Here is a 17,882-nt window from a genome sequence, read left to right as displayed (position 1 = left end):
TCTCTCTCTCTCTCTCTCTCTCTCTCTCTCTCTCTCTCTCTCTCTCTTCGCAGTTCGTTATAAATAATTACAATAATCACCAGTCGATATCGGCTAGTATTCGTGGTATATAGCGCGGGAATAATAATACAATAATAATATCAAACAATGTAATAATAATAATTTTAATAATAATAAATCAACCATCTCTCGTCGATCGATCACAACTCGCAAATTTTGCACATTCACTCACAACACGTATCGCCATCAAGTGTTTTTTTAATACTGTCTCTCGCTCGTAATAAATAATTCTTTCTCCCCTCCGCAGGCACATTGCCAGTAAAAGTAAAAAATTCCTGTCCCCTTTATATTTTCAGCGCGCATTGTACGGCGGAACACTTCGCCGTCGTGTCGAATTGTGGGGAAACTAATTTATGGATACGCGTATGAAACTCTCGCAACTACAGCCCGCGGCTTGTTGGGAACGTGAAAACAAGCAAACGATCAAGCAAGGACGCTCAGACTAAGGAACCAATTAGGTTTATTAATGCACAAGCCCCGTGTAAGTCATTAGCGAAAAAATCGATTTCAAACAACTTTGGAACAAGGGAACACAATTTGGACCTAACACACGGGAACTATCCCGAGTAATGAGCCTCCATCGCTTTGTTCTCTCTCTCTCTTTCTCTCTCTCTCTCTCTCTCTCTCTCTCTGTCTCTCTCTCTCTTTCTCTCTGCACGCAGACAGCGACGCGACCGGCGTCGTCGTCGTCGGCGGCGCCGATTCTTCGTCGTGAAGGTGCGAGCGCAGCGCGATCGTGAGTGATCACTTCTTACTATGCCGTGGGCGACGGTCTCTCGTTTTCCCGAGGGTCGTGCCTGCGAGGGCGAGATTCGTCGTGAGGGGGAAAAGGGGCGAAGCTCTCCTTCTCACCGTGCGCGCCCCCGCGCTGCGAACGTCTTATTATTTTCATGCACTATCATAGTTAATACTTCGCTATATGAGACATTACGTGTGCACCGGCATGTACGTACACCCTGTGCTATGTTGCAGTTCTATGTACAGATATCTTCCCGACGTGTTGCGCGGCGAGTGTCGTGGCGCACTCGCGGGATCGCCGAGAAACGATTCTCTCTCTTCGTATCTATTTCTCGCACCGTCCGCTATCGACAGTTAACCCCTCGGACAGAGGTTCCTCATCTCCTTCTACTTGCTCCCGTTCCTCGCAAACCGCACTCCCACTCTCGGCGATCCCGTCCGCCCCGAGAGTCGCCCCGGTGGTCGAGGAAAAACTCGCATTGTATATCGGTGTTTGATTATACTACGCAACATTCTCGGGCCCCAAAGCGCGAAAGCGCGGCCTGGGGCCGCCGATTACAAAATTTTATTGTATGTCACGCCGAAATCAACAAGAAAACTGATCTCTTCTCTTTTACGACCTGTAAATACCTTTCTCCCTCAAGGCTCGAGGATACTTGTCGTGTCGCGCCCAAGTATGTATGCGTGTTTGTATACGTGTGCTTTTACAAGTGTGTGTAAGTGTAAGTCTTCTCTTCGTGTGGTATGTGTGTATTATGAGTTACGCGCGTGTCCTTTATCAGTTTTTACATTGTTGGATTCCTGCATGTGTATTTGTTTGTTTGTATGTGTGCATATATGTGTGTATGTACGCGTACATGTTGTTTGTGTTTATCTCTCTCTTTTTCCTTCTTCTTTATATTCGTCTCTATGCTACTCGCGTGCTCCTACTTTTCTCCTATTTCTCTTTTTTCTTTTTCTCTCTTTTTTATATATTCAATTCTCACTGGCGCGCTTTCCGCCAAGCGCGTGCGCGCGCGCGTCAACCCCCAAAATTCGCGCTCCCTATATTCAATATGTAAAAATATACAGGTTAAGTTATAGTCGTAAGTACAGTTAAAAAATTCTACACTTTTAGCCTCGAGTACTCAGGATGCAGTCGGATCGTCCTCTCTCTCTCAGAGTGATTCTACGGCGGTCGAAAGCAAATCCAAATCCGAGAACGCAAGTGAACGTACCGTCGATCGGACGTGCCGCGTGCTGAGAGGGCCAGCGGACAATATATATATATATATATATGTATATAAACGCGACCACATCGTTTATTCCTCTTTCCCTTTCTCTTTCGTTAAGCACGGCTGACGAAGAGTAAAAAAAAAAAAGAAAAGAGCGGAACGTGCGATAACGGGATCGCGTCGTAACAGGTATCACTTTGTTGCTGTCTGGACCGTTCGTCCTCACGAAAGACGCAGCTCCCTTTCCCTCATCACCGACCGCCGCGCGATATATCTAGCCGTTCCTTTTGCACTTTCGTAAGGACACCCTAAACTATATGTGTATATGTATATACTTTATATATATATTTATATATATATATTTGGTAATTTTAGTTTTTAAAGATTCGCTCTCGGGCGTGTCCGTAAAGTCCGGTACAATCGACGCTCCTCCGAACGGACTCCAAGACACACGACATGTCGTGACTAGATATTAGAAATTCCGCGCCCCCCCCCCTCCCCAATCCTGCGACTAGATCCGCAGACTTTTAAGTCGTAATTGCACTGTTTCCGAAATTCTTGCGCGAGCGAGCGTTTTTTCTTTTTTTTTTTTTTTAAGTCAGTCTCGCCGGTGCGCGCCGCGCCACGCACCGTCGTGTAGTAGTCTCGTACGATCACTTAGATTTTCTCCTAAAATGAACGACAGTTGCTCGGCCGATCGTGTTGCCGATCATGCCGATCGTTATCGAGTGTGGCGGCGCCGATATATCTGTCAACGACGATAAGAACGACGCGCGTGCACGTGAAAGAGATCTCGCCCGCGTTTGCGCGCCGCGCTCGCGTCGACTGCTCACTTTCTCGGACGATTCATCCATCGACAACTAAATGCTGCAGCTTAAAAGTGGCTCTAAAAGAGAGAGAGAGTAAATCGTAAGAAAAGCGGGTAATGCAAGCGCGTTTCAAGAGCGCGTCTCGCGAGCTCGAAAAGTCTCCGAAGGACTCGCACCACAGCCTAGTGTAAAATTCGAATCGATTTGTGCACGTCTGAGAAACGCACCGCGCATGAGACTCCGTTGGCGCGCGATACAAAAGATGATTCTAAAGTGATCCCACGATCACGTGAACAGTGTTTCTTTAGGCCCTTTTTTTGACATACAATATTCAATTTATACTTGCGTGAAGGGGCTCCTTTTTCTTTCTTTCTTTCTTTCTTTCTTTTTTTCTGAACACTCTTTGACAAAAGAACGCGCATAGAACGAATGGATGAACCGTCTGCTGGAGTTGCATTAGCGCGATATTCAGGAAACATTATCTCTCTCTCTCTCTCTCTCTCTCTCTCTCTCTCTCTTTCTCTCTCTCGCCTGTGGACGGTACAATCTGGGCCTGAAACGATTCCGTTCTTCACAGCGACGGGCAACTCGCCGCGGGCAACTGTCGTTGGTTTCACTTATTACGGAATCATTTAACAAGTAGCGTGTATTCTCTCGCAACACAGTATATATATACATATGTATATATAACATCCTCAAGTAAACATAGCAAAGCGCATCACACGCATGAAATGCGAGAAAGTATAAGCCGACAATAAATACGACCGGTATATAAATGCGCGATGAAGCGAGAATATAAATAATCGCGGTAAACAATCACTGTTACATTACGCGTACGGTTTCACTAAACGTTCGACTAGATAGATCTTTGGGATTCGATAGAATACGCGATCGCGGCCGTTATCACGGTAAACCTTTCGCGGACCGCGTGAATGTGTCTTATTTTTTCTTTTTCTTCTTTATTTTTTTTATTAAAATCGTAGGATCACAGCATTGCGACATGCGTCAACGTCGATCGTGAGAATTTTTTTAACGAGTGGAGAGTGCGCGTATCATATGCGGGCGTTCGGGTCACCGGGACGCTCCGCCGACGCCGACGCCGCCCGAGTCACGATGAGAAAACAAGAGCGAGACTGTAAAAGGAGAAGAAACGCGTCTCCCTCTTCCCGTTTTCGTATTTTTCGTAGGACGCGCGAATACCGCGTAAGGGAAAATCCTGCCTCGCGTGTCTCTCGTTGCTGTCGGATTCGCGTCAAAGTGCTCTGAAACTCGCGTCCTCCACCGATTTTCTAGGTCGCACTCGTAGTCGAGATTCAAGAGGAGCTTGAGAGTGTACGATTTGCGAAACCACCTGGTTTCCCCTCTTGAGTCGATGTCAAAATTGTTCCATAAAGTTCGCCAACTGCTACTTTTACGAAGTGTCACTGTGAGATTTTATCCGCGATGATCGAAGTCAATGAGGTCGTCTAAACGCAAGGTGTGTTTCGCGAGAAAAGATTCGAGGCGAGAATTTCAGATATCCTGGTAGAAATGCATTGCAGTTTGCGTAGATATGTTCGCCCAGTTGTTGTCTTTGTAAAAATACTGCATAGGAACGGATAAGAATTCGATAGAGTTTTGTTCAGCGGTTGAGGCAGTTTACTGCACAATATATGGGCCGATTCTTTGCAAGACATAGTATCAGTAATATTAATTCAAGCTGATAATGTACGCGTTCACCATGAATAAATTCAAGACATTTATTTGTGTTATTAGAAAAAAGCTTATAATATATAAAATTGCATAAGAGAGAAATGAGTAAGCGTGTAGGACAACATAAAGAAAAGGAAAGTGAAGAAATGAGACGTTTGGCAATATTAAACTTCGTGGTAGAGATGTGAGCAAGAATCAAGTTAGAATTGAAAATAAGCAAAAGACAATTGAGTAAATATTAATAATAGAGAATTTTATTGCGATAAGAGGACACATCAGATTATTCTGATGATAATGACACAAGTGAAAACTCATAATAACTCAGACTCAGATAATCTGGTGAAGTAGCACAATTACTGAATGAATAAAAGGACATATGTCATTTGATAATTATGAAAGATGTCACATAAAAGGCGAAAATAACGAAAAAGTATATATCGCGTAGCGATTTCCTGAATGATTTTCTGCACTATGATTCTCATTAGCGTGAAAATTTATCAATTAGGAAGGAAAAATGAAATATTGCTTGGACCAACCCGCCAACCCGCTCATTTCATAAGCACCAGACTTGATCCTTAATTAATTGAATAGTTTTTGTTTATTTTCTATCTTTGCTCAAATTTTGCGCATCTTTTGCGCGCAGTAACTGCGAAAAAACAACTAAACTGGGATTCCATCAGTTACTAGACATAAGTAATCATCCAGTAACTGCTTGAAAGCTGCATGAAATTTCTACTAGGGTGTTTTGTGTTCAAGTTATGTTAAATCCCGCGACTGCGACTGCGACCTTAAGGCTGAGCCATACCGATTCACCGGATCAATTAACTTGGAATTACTTTTACTAGCCCTTCCCAGATTATAGTACCACTTTTAACAAAGTCATACCATAGCATTATTCCTGTAAGAAAAAGAATTCGATTAGCGCTAAAACTGGCACAGATGCCATGCTTCTCCCGCGTTTTGTATCGACGACCGAGAATATCCGCTGAGAATGGGGAGAACACGATGAATCTCGCGATTGGGAAGCTTCGGCCAGAGTGTCATCTCGAGAGCGCTACCGCTCTGCTTTATTTCCTCGGCCGTTCGCGCGTTATCACGCCAGCATCTCGTGCGAAAGAGCCACTTGTTAGCCAACTGTTGCACTTGGAGCAGGCGCCAAAGTGTAATGCATTATAATTTCTACGACCTGACCCCGGACTCAGTCTTGCCCCTCGAGTGAGTGTACGCGAAAAGGAACAGAACACAGCGACCTAAATTCTAATTACGATCGCAAGCTGGACTCGTGTCCCGGATATGCAATGAATCGTGTAATTAACGCAGTGATAGAAAGCCGTCGAAGGCAAAAAATGTCACTTTGTACCTCCCAGCACAAGAGACTGCGATTGCAGAAGGTCGATTATCGTATGGCATCTTATCGGGGAATTCGTCCGTCTACATTCTGTTACATGAAGACACGAAGAAGAGCTTCGTGTGAGTGTCGAGGGAGAAACTATGAGAGCACTCGAATGTATGCTACATTCGTCATGCTCTCGAAAGAAAAATGCCGACCAACGCGACAACCTAACTTCTGTTTTCGCATTGAGTGCGAAATGCGCTCGGAGCAGCAATGAATTTGGAAGAGAATCGATGTTGGCACAATATATTGGTGCACAATATTGTTCTCACTCTCGCGCTAGCTGAAACGAGACTTGACGGACGAAGAAGAGTGGAGATAAGTCGCCCGGGCAATCTCGCGAGCCATCGGCGACGAGGATGCGGATGCGAGTAGGAATTCCATAAACATTGAACTGTCTCGCGTGGCTACCTGAGCGTCATTAGCGTGTAACACCGGTCTGAACGTCATCCCTATCGCCATTCGCGATTGACTGAAGCGCGTTAAGCTGGGTGCAAATATAAGTGTGTTCTTTTCAAACGCATAAGCGTGAATAATTTGGCCGAAGCTCTTCTTACATGTTTCTTGATTGTTTCAAATCACGTTACTTAACACGTTTAAAACGAAGATTAAGTAGATTGTAATTTCATAATTTCAGTGCTTAACTGCACTGTGCTGCAAATTTGCAGCATTGACTTCTTTAAAAAGTGTCTTCTTTGGAATATAATCAGATATGGATCAATTTTTCGCTCTTTTTCTACTTTTGTGCCGGTTTTTATACCATTATCGTCAAATTTCTGAATTTCTTTTCTTATGTAAAGAAAGTAAAAAATTTAAATTGATCAATTCGCGCGGAGCAGAGTTATAAATCGGCAAAAATCCAGGTATACCTGTGTGCCTTTGGTGTCTTCCGCCAGATCTGTGCGTTAAATGTAATAAATGATGCGACTTAAAACAGTAAGAAATGTATAAAGAGAGATTCAGTCCAAATAACACATCTGAATTCGCAGTGTATACACCGAGCGGACAAACAACGAATGTTTGAAACTTCCGTTATACAATGCAAGAAATGCGCATGCCTCAACAAAGCCGGACAGAACGTCCTATTTCTTTCTGGTGACGCGATTTATCGACAAAAGTTTATGCGTAAGGTGAACGCTGAAATGTATCTTACATGTTCGTTGCTCGTTCGTTGGTCACTCGCTCAGCGTGCATCCAGCTTTAGATGTTCGCTCTCTTCCCGAGAAATCTCGACTCTAAACTCCCTTGTCCCCGCAACCTTACTGCCCCAGTTACCGACTCCGCGTGTTGTTCGTCGACGTATGCGTATTGGTAGAGATGTCTGCCTTGCGACATCATTCGAGGCATCATCGGGCACTGCAGATCCACGTGCGTCATTTTTAAACGCGCAAGCGTGTAATTCAGCTGTAACTCTTCTCCGCGTCTCTTACGGTTTTAGATCACGTTTTAGATCAATACGTTTAAGGCGTGTCAAAATTATATTTCAAGACGCTCAGACGCGTTAAATGACGTGACTTAGAAGAAACGTGTAAGAAGGAACTCAGCTGAGATAACACATTTAAATCTGCGGCGCGACCTCTGCCTTTCGAGGAACTCGCGAAAAGATCAAGCAGCGCGGCACGAAACCCCCATCACGCGGCGATTAATCGGAGTAACTACTTCCCAAACGATCCCGGGCACGATTCCGTGGTCGTCTCTATCGGACTCTCGCGTGTTGGCGCGAGCAACATCATCGCGGACGCGGACGCGGTTTTGCGTAGAGAGAGACTTTAGGATTGGGACGCGTGACGAATGTGTCTGGATCATAGACTTATGTCATATCGATCGACTGGAATCTTCAGGGCAGCCGAGCCCCCCCAAAGCGCGGCTTTCGCGGGCTCGAGGCTTCACTCGCGCGTCTCCCGATCTTGGTCGGTTCACCATTTACCCTTGAGATCCGTCGTAACTCGAGTGCCATGTCGTGCATCTAGCTTGCCCGCGTGTGGCTGTCGGCAGGAGCTAAGTCCTCCCGCGTGCTCGCGATTTAAATTTTATTTTAGAGAAATGACTTTCAATCATTATATTATTTATATATATATATATATATGTGTATATATATGTATGCTATATATATATGCATATATATATATAGTATGCATATATAATATACGTAAATTATCTTGAACTTACGCACTACGAGATTAGAGTTAAAAACTTGTCTTTTGGCGATTAATTATTTAAAATATGTTCTGTAAGTAACCCTTTTTATGTTGTGTCTCTCGGTCATCGTCATTACTATTCGTTTCGCGCTCCCGTTCATTCCGAAACACGCACTCGTCGCATACACGCACGCATCCACTTGCTCTCTTTCTTCATGTTTTTTTTTCTCTCTTTTGCGTATGTCGTGCAGACCTCTCGCGTTTGTTTCCTGCCGAACTATCTCGGGCTAGCGCATACTCTAGTCAAAAGTGCTATTTGTTTTCTACGTAGTTATATATACGCTCGATATATGTATATGTGTGTGTATATATATATATATATATAGAGAGAGAGAATGTGTGTGTATGTGTGTACATGTATATATATACGTACATATATACACATATACGTACATGTATACACGGATATACACCGCTGTACGTGTATATATGTATATGCGCGAGTGAGTGGCGCTTTTAACGCTGCGACTGTGTACTGCATGTGTGAATTCTGTCCCGGTGGCAGGTGATTATAGTGCTCGGTTCATTCTTAGTAAGTACGCTTCAGAGCGATAATCATAATAATCGTTATGTATATAGTTCCATTCCCTTATTAAAGTGGCTCGCTATATAAAACTATGCTACGCGCAAATCTTCTCAAACCGCTATTCAGCGTTTCAGTAAGAGCTACGTACCACAAGCCCTACTTCTGCGTTCTTAGCGTTACGCGTTCCTCGCTCTCCAGCACGCGCGGTTTCTTCCTCTCGCGATACGATGACGTTCTTTACGTTACGTGCCCTTCGACGCAGGCTCTACGACGCGTGCTTCTTTCATTATCGATTCGTGACGCGGCCGGAGCGGCGTGGAATTCGGAACGATGACGTATGTGTGTGTGTGTGTGTGTGTGTGTTAACTTGATTGAAAGTCCAGGTATACAGTGATATGAATTTCTGCGTGGGACGAACACACGCTACAATCAGTCCACGCTTGCCCAATGATTGCGTTTCACATCGGGACTTGTTTGGTTCCCCGTTAGAAATCAGATAGTTATGTTATCACCTTTCTTCGTATCGCGCTCGATCTCGAGTCTACGATGAATTTCATTCAATCTTTGTCATTTCGCGTCGTGTTCGCGTTAAAGGAAAGCTCCGAAGCCGGTTCCACGAATCGACCTTTTCCACCGTGTTGCATTTCGTGCCGACATTCGTGTGAACTTTAGCGCGTCGTTAGTTAGTCTGTCGCGTTCGCAAGGTATTGATACGGAATATACGCATATTTCGCGGTCGCGGTGCTTGCAAGCTTACGAATACCCAAATCAGGTTTCGCGAGACCAATGGAAAAAAACTTGGCAAAATCTGAACGTTTTGTTGAGAGAAACCGAAAGTCGGAAAAGCGATTTTTCAGTCGTGAAGCCTGTGTCTTAATGCATTGTTCTTCCTAACTCTCAGTCTACAATGTTGATTCTGTGAGACCCGAGCGATCGTCATAGATGGGATTCCACTAACTTTCGTAGCAAATCCGGGAAAATGTCCAAACAGCGCAAATCTGTTTGCAGATTTTGATTTTGTTACGCTATCATCTTATAGCTGAGACTTTTCTATATTTCTGGAAAAAAATGTCCAAAAATACTGATTTTCAACAAAATTATATGGTAGTTCAAAGTTGCCCGAGCCTGACAGACTCAAATTATACCGTGTGTCCTAAAAAATAGGACTGCACACAGAGGGTTAAGCAGAATACAAGCACGGATAGAGAATTTTATATTGGACGTTACAGTCTGCCACAGAAACAAATGTAATCGAAGAATATACTGCTTTCTCACACTTGCCTTACTCACACTAGCGATTACCGATTGGACGGCGATTACCGACTTCTTTTCAACTAATTAGAGCATAGTAGCCACTGATTGAGATTCCATCGCAAGTCCAAGTGTGCAACTTTGGCTGAATCTCTTTTGACATGTTTCTTATCGTTTGAAGTCGCGTTATTGAACGCGTGCAAACGTATTAAATTATAATTTGCACGTTCCCTAAACATGTTCAATGGCGTGATTTAGAGCCGCAAGAAACGTGTGAAAGGAGCTTCAGTAATTACATGCTTATGCGTTTGAAAGTAACACATTCGGATTTGCAGTGTGGCGATTGTCGTTTGAACAATGCTCTATTTTATAATAGAGTCACTTGACGCCCGCTAATGTGTGATTTGTCCTTTAAACGCTACTGCCGTCAACTGCCGTAAACTCGTTAGAGTGAACAGGACAAATGAAACAGCGGCTCTCCGTCGCGGCAAACAGCGCGTCTAGTGCGAGAAGTGTGTCTTAAGCTTGATCTACAATATGCTCTTTGCGTTCTTGTCTTCTGTCTTTTTCTGGATTAAAGTTTAAGGTTTGAAAGAGATAAAGAAAAAGAAACAGGAAGCAAATAACACATTGTAGATCAAGTTTGTGTCTTTAAAGAAACTCATACAAACGAATATCTGATGACACACGCTTCAAGGGTGCCAGGTCAGAGAATTCGCACAAGGAGCGAATATCTTCTACTGATCCTGCGAACGCGAGAGGTGTCTGTCTGGAGAAGAGCTCAAGATCACGCTATCCGTATCGCCCACCTTTTATCAACGATAGTAATGCGCATTCGTTAGATTCACGACATTCCCGAGACAGGACGCGGCCTGTCGTCGCGCAAAAGACACGCGCTTGTTCGCAACGAACGCAATCGCGTGCGCGTCTTGCTCTAGCTTGCCGTATGTACGAAAGAAAAGATCCCCTGGATGAAAAGTCTCGTGTTACAAAGAATGTCAGCACACTACATTAAGCTCGTTATACATGGAGAGAGTTTCTAGTATATGTATATATGTATACATATACATACATGTATATATACACATATATGTATATATATATTCTATAAGATATAGAGTTGCCCTCTCTGCCATTAAAGTCTAGTGCTCGCATCATAAGCGCGGCGTAAACAACCCCGTTGTTCTCCCGCACGCTCGTCATCTCGCGTGTCGTTGGTCCAAGACGGGCTCGTGTTCCGGAGGGGAGGGGGTAAAAGCGAGAATGAGGAAGGAAACCGTGCCTTCGAAGAGGGGGGATACACTTCGCTATATAATCCGGACTGCGTACTCGCGCCTAACTGATTTCTCGCGTGTCGCATGGCATAACTAGGAAACGCACTGTTCTTCGGGTCAGAAGGAACGATTGGTCCCGGGTAGTCGATCGAAGTATGGCCGGGTAGAGAAGCACGGGATGATACCGTGGAGACTCGGATCTCTCGCGAGAACGTGCGCGAGTTTATTACGAACGACGCGGCGGAATCTCGATGGAAAGGCTTGGCCGCGCGCGCTCGCGCCTTACGCGCGGAGATCGTCGACGACGACTTGTTGTTGGAAATTAGGAAAGAGTGAAAGTAGAGAGAGTTGAGACAAAAGTGCCAGTGCCCGGACACATATCTAACCCTGGGCATTCTTATTGTCTTGGTCCTTGAGTACAAACATTTAAATTTTCAACATCAAATGCGTATACAAGTTCTGAGTATGCACATACACTCTATATTGAAAGTTTAAATATTCGTATTTGAGAGAGAAGACTAAATAAATAAGAATTAAACTAAGATTAGATACGTATTCGGACATTGGTACTTTTATCTTGGAGTTAGAAGTAGAGAGACAGAGAGAGAAAGGGAGAGAGAGAGAAAGGAAGAGAGGGAAAGAAAGTTAGAGATAGAGATAGATAAAGACTAGAGCAGAGTGGAGAATATAGTAAAGATGGAGAGATAAAAAAATTTATAAATAACGATAGGAAGAGAAAAAGAGAAATAGGTAGGTGAGATCAGAAGAATATAGAGATAGAGAGAGAAAGACAGAAGGAAAAATGTGGAGAACGTAAGTCGCTCTCGTGCAATATCGCGTAAGCGCACCTGAAGGAATTGACATCGGTCGCCTGGACATTTTGTCTTGTGCGGCGTGTTAGAATTAGCGGTCGCGACGCTGTATGGTCGCGGTTCGTTTCCGTCCACCCTTGAACGGGGGTGACGCGCGCACCGCGGGGGTGGCGAGGAAGCGATCGCGACGTCGAAGCGAGATGGACAAGGAGAGGCGGAGATCGCGACAAGTTACGAGTGACGCGGGACAAGGAAGAAAGGAAGAACGAGCGGTCGCGCTAACACTTGTCGGGGAACGGAACCTGTCGGGCTCTCTTGAATTCGTGCTGCCGCCATTGTCCCACGACGACGGCGCCCGATCAAGACGGATGCGCGAATGTCGCGACGGCCACGAGGACGAGAACGGGCACGGCGAGCGCCTCTTCGCGCAGGACAATATAGCCGAGGCTCCGCCAGCAGTAACGCGACACAAGGGTGCGTTGTCCGCTACCGGCTCCGTTTCCTATAAACGACGACGGCGACGGCGATGAAACTCGCCCTCGAATCGGCGAGTCTCTAACGTTCGCGCTTAAAGTCTACGACGACACACATTTAGTTTATTACTCGTATATTTAAGAAGTAATAATACGCAATTAGCGGCCTTAGTTAGAAGGGTGTTTCAACCTCGCTCACCTTTCTATTTTACATGCGCGACTCATAGTGTGGGTTCCTTGTGAATTGGCGCGTGTACGATATCCCCCGTATTGTGGCGCGTGCGAATCTCTGTGTGCGCGTGTGTATATGTGTGTCTGTGTGTGTGTTGTGTCTGCGTTGAGTCTGCCTGCCTGCCTGACTGCCTGCTTGTGAGTGGGTATGTGTACATTCCTGCGTGTGTAGATGAAGATGTGATTATTTCACGTTAATTCCATTTTTTACAAGTTACGCAAACAATTGCAAAAAACATACCCTGTTTCCTAGTATCACCGACACCACGGCTACCGGATTGCGTCGCGGCGCGCGCGTGACTTGACTCCAATTTAGTTCTACGTCTAATTGGGACTTGGTAACAACGCGGCGTAGCGGTGTCGTGAGGGTTGATAGGTTTTGGCTGTTCTTCGTGTGAGTGCGGTGGCTGGTGCTGGTGTGTCCGATGTTCGTTCACTTCTCTCAGAGAGAGCGTAGAGTTCTCGTTTTCCTTTATCGTGTCTTCTCTATCTATCTTTCTCCCTCCCCTTCTCTCTCTTTCTTTCTCTCTCTTTCTCCCTCGCGCGCGCACAAAGCAGCGACCGATTGGAACGGCGTCCGCGAACGACGACTCGCGACTCATTCCCCGCTACATTTTGGCAAGAAAGTCGCTGTGGTGAAAATTAGGAAATAGTAGCATGTAAACGCGGATCCGATCGCTTGTCGCACGTTCGCGGCGCGAGATGGAGCGTCCGTCGAGGGACGCTCGTGACGACGACAATAACAACAGCGACAGCGACAACGACGACGTCGCGCGTCGATCGATCGCGACTCCCCGCGATCTCTCCTTCGCGGCGACCTTATTCTCTCGGAGCGGAGACGCGCGGATCAACGCGGTGGGACGCGGTGTGAGGAGCAAGAGATACGCGCAACCGGGCTAGTAAATAACTATGTTCGATACGGAATATTACAGATATTACGTATTTGTTTATGCTACTTACACACTTTATCTGCAAGCGATCGCAAGGTCGGAGATTGATAGGACAGGTAGATCCGCGTTTGCTTTATCCTTCAGTCACGTCTGCCTTGTAATTGATTATTTCTCGCAGTTAGTGTCTTATTGTACATTATAAGAGATGCGTACTATTGCATATTTGTATTTGTTGCTCCTCACACACGCGCGCGCACGCACACTCGTCACCTCTCCGTGTGCGCGCCCCCAGCTCTGTGTCCGGTCGGGTTCACTCGCGGATGAAGGGGCCCGCGAGAATCCGTTTGCATCAACGACAAGTACAAGCACGCGCCAACCAGAACGTCGACTCTTCGTTTGGCAAATCGGTCGCGACACGAAGATCTGTTCGCCTGTGTTTCGTTACGATATTCACGCGGGCATCGTTCCCGGTGACGTCGCGCGATCACGATTACTCCGCGGATGCAAGTGAATTCGCGCGGTCGATCGGATTGGCGCGCCTGTCGACGGATTGGCGCGAAAGTCGCGAGCCCGACCGCGCGGCGGGCCTTTCTGACGCCTGCGGATTTCGCGAGCACGTGTCGCGCCTCCCAGAATTCGGAACATTAATCGCGAGCATCGAATTCGTCTCAGCATTACACATATTCACGTCATGTAAAAATAAATTCAAAGCTGATCCTCACAGATTACTATTATTATTATTTCTCCTTAGAGCTAAGAATATTTTTATTTTTTTTCTTCCCCCTCTCTTAAGTCTCATTTACTTCATAGTAAGATGCATACTACTTCGGTTGTAGCAAAAACTTTGTTTGGATAAAATAGTTGTATTTTTTTGGTTTGTTTACAATCGTCGTTACCTTCGTATTTATATATTTATATATGTATATATTTATATTTTTGTTTTTATATGTATCTATATCGTTATCCGTTACGGTATTTATTAGGGTAAGTGTTCCTTGATATTCGCTATTAGTACTGTTAGACTTTAAAAAGCTTAGATCGTAGTGATATTATCAATTGGTGCTTGCATAGAAGCATCTTTCCAGTATACATGTTTCTCTTTTTCTCTCTCTTTATCTGTGTGTCTGTGTATGTCGTTCGCGGTGACGCGCGTGTATGTTTGTCTCTCTGTTTGTGTGTGTGTGTGTGCGTTTACATGTGCACGTGAGAGGGAGAGTCGCGCGAGATGCGCGCACGGGTACATGTGTGTGTGTCTCTATACGTTTTTATGTTATTTACGATTTGGTACCACTTTTTCTCAGGTTCTACCTTCGTAGTCGCATCTCTTCCCTCTCTTTCTCTCCCTCCCTCCCTCCCTCTCTCTCTCTCTCTCTCTCTCTCTCTCTTTCTTTCTGCGATTTCTTTCAAGTGGACTTGGTCGAGTTGGTCGCTTGCGAGTAATCTCGTTCTTGTCTTCTGAAATTCGCGTATACCCCACGAGAGAGCGCGCGCGCGAATAATTCCGCACGGATGACTCGAATCAATTGCGATCCACGATCTCGCGCGGGACATTCGTATCGAGGGGCGTCCGACGGATGGATGGAACCGGATATCCTTCGGCGAATATCGAAAATCGATGCGCGACAAAGATGTGGCCCGGGTGCCGCTTGCCAGACGACGCGACAACAGGACGCGTCGCGCCGTGGCGGAGATTTTCTCACGACCCATCACATTCAATTTCCGCACGTTTCCCGTCGGACGCGAGACGACGATGTGATCGGAGAAAACGCGATCTAGTTGGAAGAAAGCGCATAGACGAGTCTGTCTCTCCGGCGGCGTTCGAGGGGCGAGAGACAAAGACAGAGGAAGAGAGACAGAGAAAGAGAGAAAGAGAGAGAGAGAGAGAGAGAGTCCGTCGTTACTTTCGCGTGATTACGATTTCTCGACAGTGAATCATCGTCCGTACAGGATGGAAAACTGCCCGATTCAATCTGCGAGCGGCGGCATCGACGGACCCGTGCCCGCGAACAAGGAGAATCGTAGACGAGCGCGTCTAATCCATTCTGATCCGGGCCGATCCACATTCATCTCGTAATCGTATTTGGCGCACGTGCATCGCACGGAGAAGACCGTGAGCCACGTTGCCCGTAGAACCCTGCCCACTCCCTCCCCCGACCGTGTCACGACCGTGAGATGCGAAATGTCCGTTCGCAGAGCCGATGCGCTGCTGATGATGATCCACTCTTCGAGTTATCCATCCTGCGAGCGATGCATCCTCTGCGAGCGTGTAAAGATAATTAAGCACGAACCGGCACGCACGCTCTGTCTAATCATGTTTACACGCACCGCTTCTATTCACCGCGAATCCACGGACGCTATTGTGTGTGTGTGTGTGTGTATGTGTGTGCTATCATATGTGTGTATGCGTGTGTATGTGGGTGTGTGCGCGCACATATGCGGCCTCCACGGAGAACGGCGATTGACCGTCAGGATCGGACTGGAGGAGCCGGAATCACGAGAACGGAACGGGTACGTTGCGCGATTTGCTACTTTGCCAGAACGACACGCATTATTATTATCACATTTTCATCCGGATTCTAACTAAAATTTCAGTCTCAGTAATTTTTGTTATCTCGAAATCAATTTAAATATGTTTTCCTTCCTTCCTTCCTTTTTTTCTTCTTTCCTTCTTCTCACTCTCCTCATCCTCCGATTTTCAAGTTCAACGTGTACGCGATGTACATTATAGAAATTGCATAGATTAACCTCAGCCTACGTGAAGGTATTTTATAACGGAATACTTTATATAACTCGAATATATATAATATAGGATAATTTGTCATTATATCTTATTACTTTAACTTTATTTTCCCTCTTTTTTCTCTCCTCTCTTTTCTCTCTTTTTCTTTCTCTCTCTCTCTCTCTCTTTTCTTGCGAACGTCATCGAGGATTTCGAAGGAAACTTCGTGTGAATAATGAGACCGTGTGGTTGCTCGCGCTTCCGCTTTGTATCCGCGCACAAGTCAGAGCGTACAACGTGGCAAAGATTTATCTACGATCTTGCTGATAATATCACGATGAACTTTCGCTCATCCTACAAATATCCGCGAGTCTCCCGTCGTTAAATCAACTACGTCGTTAGTACAGCTCCCCCCCTTCCCTCCCTCTCTTCCCCCCCCCCTCTCATATATATATATGTATATTATATAAATTTAACCTTCTAAAAATGACAAGAATATATGCGTATGTTTACATTATCGTAGTGTGTATAAGTTATGTATACGTAGTTATGTATATAAATAATCGTTATTGTTATTATCCCTTATATCTTTGTTATCTAATGTTATTTGGTTTTATCGTTATATATTAATATTATTACCGTCATTCGTCGCGGTAACTAGCAAATCCTTCTTCCAAGCGCTTCTTTCTTCGTCGTATAATTTGCCACGTACGTGTGCACGCGCGTACGCACGAATACGCACGCGCACGTGCGTGAGTCACGTACACCAGAGTGTTCGTTAATTGAGCACGTGGTATGCGCATGAAAACGTGCGTATCGCCCGTGGCACGTTCGAACGGGCAACAAATTTGCGGAGCGGATTGTAAAACGAGAAGGTTTGCTCATATCCAAAAACGTAGGTATAATATGTATATGTATATATATGTATATTTATGTATATATATGTATATATATATATATATATATATATATATATATATATATATATATACATATGCATATATAAATATATATGTGTGTATATAATGCGATATAAACGTAAAGTAGCCGTGGCGACGCGACGTGTCGCGTCGACCCAAGCAATCTCGCGACTAAACTCGTCCTCTCACTCCTCACCCTCATTCTCTCGTCGTTTTTCTCACCGTATAAATGTGCCTTCGCGTAATAATTTATCTGATGTTGATTTAGCTAAAACTAGAATAATTTACTAAGTCTCTAGTTCCTTTCAATCGCGATATACATATATACGCACGCACACACGTCACGCACGTAAGTATATGTGTGTGTGTGTGTGTGCGCGTCAGTATGTGTGTATGCGTATATATATACGCATAAATATATATATATATATCATATATTTCATATTTATAATATTTATATTTATATATATATATTTATATATATATACTTCCTCTTCAATAATTTATATTTATATATTTATATATATATATGTATATATATGTATATATATATATTAATTGATGGTACTTTGGTTGATTATTTCCACTAGATTAGAGTTCGCCTCCTCGCTTCATGGCTCGCCTATCCTCTATCACCTACCCTCTATGCGTATCTTATATATTCTGCTTCATCCCCTATCCC

The 17,882-nt window shown here is 44.8% G+C and overlaps 1 long non-coding RNA gene across 1 annotated transcript; it reads right to left on the bottom strand.

Moving 5' to 3' along the window:
- Positions 1-2,592: 2,592 nt before the first annotated feature.
- Positions 2,593-16,684, bottom strand: LOC116842291. Its single transcript, XR_004377703.1, has 2 exons — positions 12,913-16,684; positions 2,593-12,831 (listed from the first exon to the last, which is right to left on the bottom strand). It is a non-coding gene; the product is annotated as an uncharacterized LOC116842291 (long non-coding RNA).
- Positions 16,685-17,882: the final 1,198 nt, after the last annotated feature.

This window comes from Odontomachus brunneus, unplaced genomic scaffold (assembly GCF_010583005.1).
Source record: "Odontomachus brunneus isolate Ranch 3 - 2012 unplaced genomic scaffold, Obru_v1 Obru_scaffold_024, whole genome shotgun sequence".
Taxonomy (NCBI): domain Eukaryota; kingdom Metazoa; phylum Arthropoda; class Insecta; order Hymenoptera; family Formicidae; genus Odontomachus; species Odontomachus brunneus.
Note: the sequence above shows the minus strand (reverse complement) of the source record. Positions and strands in the feature narration are given on the sequence as shown.